The 6375-nt window shown below is 37.9% G+C and overlaps 1 protein-coding gene across 1 annotated transcript in view; it reads right to left on the bottom strand.

The window, feature by feature from the left end:
- The window catches only part of sgms2a (sphingomyelin synthase 2a), a 40712-nt gene extending 34930 nt beyond the window's left edge, over positions 1–5782 (bottom strand). Inside the window, exon 1 of the mRNA XM_079652272.1 lies at positions 5358–5782. The gene's annotated coding sequence lies outside the window, so the exon portion shown is untranslated. The remainder of the gene's footprint in view (positions 1–5357) is intronic.
- Positions 5783–6375: the final 593 nt, after the last annotated feature.

Raw genomic sequence — 6375 nt, 5'->3', positions numbered from 1 at the left:
TGTTCTTTAAACTGTCTGGAGGAGATCAGATACTCTCTGGGAAATGCAGGTGTCTGTTACTATGTTTATCTGTAACCTCCTGATGTTATCTCACGTGTTGCATGCTCACATTATTTTGAGTTCTGGGTGCTTATCAGCTTGTTCGCTCCATAATCTGATCTTGCTTTGAAACGTGTGATCCGTCTGAGACTGTGGCTTCATGCCAGAGTAAAAAGGTTGAAGAGACCAAAAATAATTTATATACTTCTGACTGCTGTTTACACAATGTATGCCTTTTCTCACCTGCTGCAGCACTTCATTTCATCTGGAGCGTAAGGAATCTAGACATTAGTCATAAACAGGTATTGAAAGTAAATGATGTTTTTATAGGATCCTGAGCTTAATGCCAAGTTAAATAGGTCTTAATAATGCAGATGTTGTCTGTAACTCAATGTTAAGCCTTATAGTATAACAATAAAGGATAAATACTGATACATGACATATAAATATTGAAAATTACAGCTAAAATCCCAGTCTTTTTGATTTGATCGATCATAAATCTATCGATTCGATTTATGATTCGAAAATTATAAAAGTAGGCTAGACATGTGGATATTATCCGGCTGAACAAAACGTGATCCGTCTCTTCAATTTGTGTCAACCACAGACCTTATTTCGAGCTATTTCAAAAATCCTATGGAGAAATTGCATTGGTTTTTGTCGAAGGAACTGGAAGTGGTAAAATGCTAACTTACTTCCGGGTTTTAGGACGCGTCACTGTGGCACTCTATTTGTATTGTGATATGCGAAGGGGCGGGACATCTCTAAGCGGTTGACCAATCACAACAGAGCTGGCCAGCTAACCAATCAGAGCAGACTGGGCTCTGGTTTCAGACAGAGGGTGAAAAGAGGTGCTGCAGCACAGGCAGTTTGAGAAAAATAAAAACCTCTTTGAACATTAAAGCATGGACACATGTCAGAATAGAGGCTCAAAAATACTTATGAATATATGAACCTACAAATGAGCACAATCGGGCCTCTTTGAAGAAATTACAATAATTCATGAAAGCAAAGCCATTAAAGGTTTCATCAGTAGCCTTTATTTTCTAAACTGCTCTACATGCATGCTGCTTTGTACGTGTAATGACATCATCGTGTCTCATCCCATACTACCAAAAGGTTCTGATCCTACACGGACTCCAGCTCCCTTTATCTCCAATATCCTTCCATCTGGTTTGAGTTTCATTCAAAGCCAGTCCTGATAAAAACAGGCTTTACTTTGCAAAACGCAATACAGTGATACAGGACATGCTTACAATTCCACAGAGGCAATGTCCCTCAGTCTCTGAGTCGTGTGCAGGACAGAGTCACTGCTCATCAGCAGTCATGCTATTGCATGACTGCTGGACCTTTACAAATTGTTTCATGAGCTACTGTGGAAACTTTGGAGTTTTCAGGACATATGGTTAACATACTGCACGGTTAAGGGCAATTTTATCCTGAAATACATAGCTCCTATAAAGACATGCTAACATGTCATTATAAGGACATTTGGTAACACTTTATATTAGGGTACACAAATTAACCATCAACTAGTTGTTAATTAACTTGCATATTAGCAATATATTGTCTCTTTATTAGTCATTATAAAACACTTATTAATGCCTTATTCTACATGACCATATTCAAGTAATAAGCCATTAGTTGAGTTTTTCCTCAATAACCCTCTAATTAGTGCTTATTTATTGCAAGTAAGGAAGTTGTTGTATGAGTTTTGGTCCAAATATGCTCTCTGCTCTGGGCCTAATAAGGCAGTAGTGCCACAAGAATAGTAATTCTCCCATAATAACACTTAACAAATATGATCTATTCTTATGTAACAAGACATGAAACTATAAGTGTTAAAGGTAGGGTAGGTAAGAATGGAGAAAGCAGCTCGAGTGCGCTAGAATTTGAAACTATGCACCCGAAAAAAATCTGCCCCTTCCTTCAGACGTCCTTACAGAGCCCCTCCTCCAGCACACATGAACCCGCACATGACCAATGAGGGCATGAGATAAGTTTGTGCACAGATGGAAGGCTGACAGGCAGGTAGGCCATCCAGTTATTTTAGCCGGGCTGGCTCAAATGATTGGTCGTGCTTTTTACAGATGACATTTTTTTATGGATTTTTTGTCAAAGCACTTAAAGGTGGGGTAGGTAAGTTTGAGAAACCGGCTCGGGATACACTTTGTTATATTCTATGGAATGCTCTTAACATCCCGATAGCAATGAATATCTTAAATGCTTTAACAAAAAATCCATAAAGAAATGTCATCTGTGGAAGCCGTAGTACTGTAAAAAGCACGACCAATCATTTTTAGCCGGCCCGGCTAAAATAACTGGATGGCCTACCTGCCTGTCAGCCTTCCATCTGTGCACAAACTTATCTCGTGTCCTCATTGGTCATGTGTGCGTTCGTGTGTGTTGGAGGAAGGGCTCTGGAAGGAAGTGGCAGATTTTTTCCGGCTGTGTATTTTCATATTCTAGCGCACTCGAGCTGGTTTCTCCAAAATTACCTACCCCACCTTAAATTGTTATTATGGGAGAATTACTATTCTTGTGGCACTACTGCCTTATTAGGCCCGTATTGAGCTGAGCATATTAAGACCCAAACTCATGTACAACAACTTCCTTACTTGCAATAAATAAGCACTAATTAGAGGGTTATTGAGGAAAAACGGTCAACTAATGGCTTATTACTTGTTGAATGTGGTCATATAGAATAAGGCATTAATAAGTGTTTTATAATGACTAATAAAGAGCCAATATACTGCTAATATGCTTGTTAATTAACAACTAGTTGATGGTTCATTTGTGTACCTTAATATAAAGTGTTACCGTGTATTGCCTTAGCTGCTTGTAGATAGTTCACTGACTTTACATACAATTACGATATTGTTTGCCTAATGTATTTCATTATAACAACATTATATTGATTGATGAACAGCTTGTATGACAAACACTCCTTTAATGTTTACATACAGTACAATATGGTAGCCAGAGAATAGCTACAAACCAATATGTCATGCTACCATCATAATCTTGGACTGCTTAATAACACATGCCTTTGATATAGGACTCAGGAGACACTCATTACTACAAGATCACCAGAGCCGGATAAGTCCCTCTGCTTTATGATTCTCTTGTCAAAGCACCATTTCAGGATGAGGCTAGACAGCCTCGGGAACATAACCCCAGGAGCCAGAGGCTCAACATAAAGAGATCACAGACACAGAGAGATTATGCATCAAATGATGATTCGTGAGCACATCAAAGGAAAGCATCTGTTTCGTAACCTTGGAGGACTCTGGGAAAGAAGAATTCAAGGCTATTAGACAACAGATACACTGCCAGGCACGAACGGTGGGCTGTAAGCTCATCGCATCCTCAGTGAGGGTCTCTCGTAAAGAATGGGATGCAACACCTGAGAAAGAGGAAACAGTATATCTGTACCTGTCACCAACATAGAGGACACACACGTACAATGTCAACAGATACACATTACAGAGGACATGACAGGGCATGAGTAAAGTTGAGTTTAAAAAGTTGGTCTATTTGTCACCATGAGAAAGTGATAAGTAGACTTTGCAGGAAACTTGGTGCAAAGAGGAGCCAGACCAAAGGGACTTTTAGTTTGTATCTGCTTTTGACACATGTAAATAGAGAACAGTAGGGGATCTATAACTGAACCTTGAAGAACTCTGCAATTTACTTAAATTAAACAAGAGGAGATTCCCATAAGTATCTATCAAGTTACAAACCTAAACGGCTAAATAAGTAAATAAGACTAGGACTATAAGTATATAGAGGAGGAGGTACAAGATATGTCTATGTGCCCTGATTAAAGAACACCAAATTATAAATCAAACTAAATCAATAACTGTTTCTTAAAATGTAAATTATTGCAACGTGTACATTTTTAAGACAGACACTGCAACATGGCTGATAAATGGCAGATTTACTTAAAAGATTTGGGATTATACATAATTTAATGATCTTTGTAGGGAGTCAAAGTCATATTCTTCATTTCTGTATCCAGACATTTTATTGTGTCCCAAATTCATTGTTATAAAACCGGTTTTGTCTCTTGACTCTGTCAGACGGCCATCTCAGTTACTGTTAGTGTTTAACATTTAGCAAATACTGGATCAGACTTGATTGGATTGAATATTGGAAGCGTAGGTTTTTGGAGATATTTAAAACTGAATAAACCTCTGCAGCCCTTCAACATTAGACGTTTTATTTAGTTAAACAACTCCTATTTGGAATTCAATGGTTTATTGAATCTGGACCGTCAGCATGTTTTTGCTACAAACCAATCTTCTTATTTTTTTAAAGCATTCTCCTACAATATGTCTCTTCACAGTTGCACACAGAGTGCACAGCTGGCATATATCAGCCCACTCAGCAGATTAAATTGAAGTCACTGTGATTGTTTGATTGCAGCAGAATATCCTTTGATTGGTGACCCCTCACGTGTTGCCAAAGAACCGAACCCTGACCACTACAAGGTACAAGCTAGTAGAGCCACACTGGAGATTTAAGTCCAGGGAGGGAGGAAATGTGCCATGTCAGAAATGTGGTAAACCTGTAATGTCTCAAAGTAAATGAAATATAGGAGACACGCTGTGCAAATCCACCACAGGCACATTGAAACAATTGGGAAATGTCTTTGTTGTGGCTCACACTTTCATTACCATGTGACCCTCCTGGCATTAAAGAGCAACATTGATCGGAACACCAAAATGTTTTATTTGGTTGTTATGCAGAGCAGATTTAATTTTGATGAACTTTATTGAATAACAACTAATTACACTGTAAGCAACATAAAGTTGATTAGAATATTGTTGTATACAGATGACAAAAGTACATTTAACATGCGCTCTGCATGTGTGACCATTAAAGAGGGTTTCATCCCTCCCAATTCTATTCTATTATGTGCTCTTGTTTTCTTTTAAGGCCATTATCCTGCCAGGGACTGTGAATACAAATGAGTTTAACCTGTTGAACCCCATCTCCCCGCCCCCGGGTGGAAAAACGCATCATCTGCAGGAAACAGCGTCTGAGGGCTTCTTAAGATTGAATAAACTATGAATGTTTCATATCCATGTAACGGGAAGAAACTCAGCTCACTGATCTTTTTTTTTTTTTTAACGCTGAGCCTCTGAATTAGCCCTATGTGAAAAAAATGCTAACGCCGTTTGCACAGAAAACACGGTATAACACCCTTATTACTTATCGTAACTGCACATCCAACATATCGATTAGCATCGTGAGAATACAATCGATAGGCATCTGTATCATCACTCCATGATAAGAACTCGGGAATGTCTTACCTTCGTTGTTGTCTGATCAAAAGTTGTCTTCAATGGCATTAAACCGATAAAAACGCTGCTGAAGCTTAATCCATAGGTTAATCCAATCCAAGTCTGTGTCACTTTGAAATGATTTCTGATAATCCATCAGCAATAAACCTACTTTTAAGTTTTCAGATTTCAGAGCGTGAGACAGGTTTCGCTTTAGGCAAACTGCATGCGCATAGCCCCTACTTCACAATGGTAACGTTGGTGTGTATGTGGAAATTCCCCTTCGATTCTATTGGCTCTAACGGTGAAAAAGAGATGTCAATCATCAAAATCAACCAATGGGTTCCAGAGAAACGGCAAAAACGCCCATTTCCACCCAAATCACCCCAGAGGTGGAGTTTTTTTTGCTAAACCTCTCTAAAAAGATAAAATGTCACTTGTTTTGTATCAATCTTGATACATGGTACTTATTATATGCTGTACTTTGGATTCCTAAAGCTTTTAGTCTACCATCCCATCATTCAAGGGTGGTTTTCACTTTAAGTAAAAAATAATTTTTGGACGGACACTATAATTTACAGTTTTTTATGTTCAATCTTGAATTTTCTTTAAAATAAAAAACATCTATATTGATTGTGACTTTTCTACATCCAACTCACAGGTTTATCATTACTTTGAGAAAAAAGATTACTAATTTTCCCCTTTTAGAAGTGTAGTTATGGTCATTTGTTCTGGGAATGTCATTTTCGAGCCTGAGACCTGAAAAACAGGGATGGGGATTTACAAGTTAAATGGCCAAATCTGGCACATTTACATGATGGAATCAAAAGTAAATTTTATGCATGGTCCCTTCTTAAATAAATAAAAGCAAATACAAAAACATTAACATTTGAGGTGGGTGTGGTTATATCATTTTTCTAGCCCCCCAAAAATGATTTAAAAGTGTATTAAATATAGTTTTGTGAAATATTTATAGAAACCTTTGGAAGTCACAAGTGAAGAAACAGTTGATTCTCATAATTATTCGTATTCGCATTTACATAAAAAG

This window comes from Notothenia rossii (assembly GCF_949606895.1).
Source record: "Notothenia rossii genome assembly, chromosome: 1".
NCBI classification, from domain to species: Eukaryota; Metazoa; Chordata; class Actinopteri; order Perciformes; family Nototheniidae; genus Notothenia; species Notothenia rossii.
This window is presented reverse-complemented; position numbering and strand designations above follow the sequence as displayed.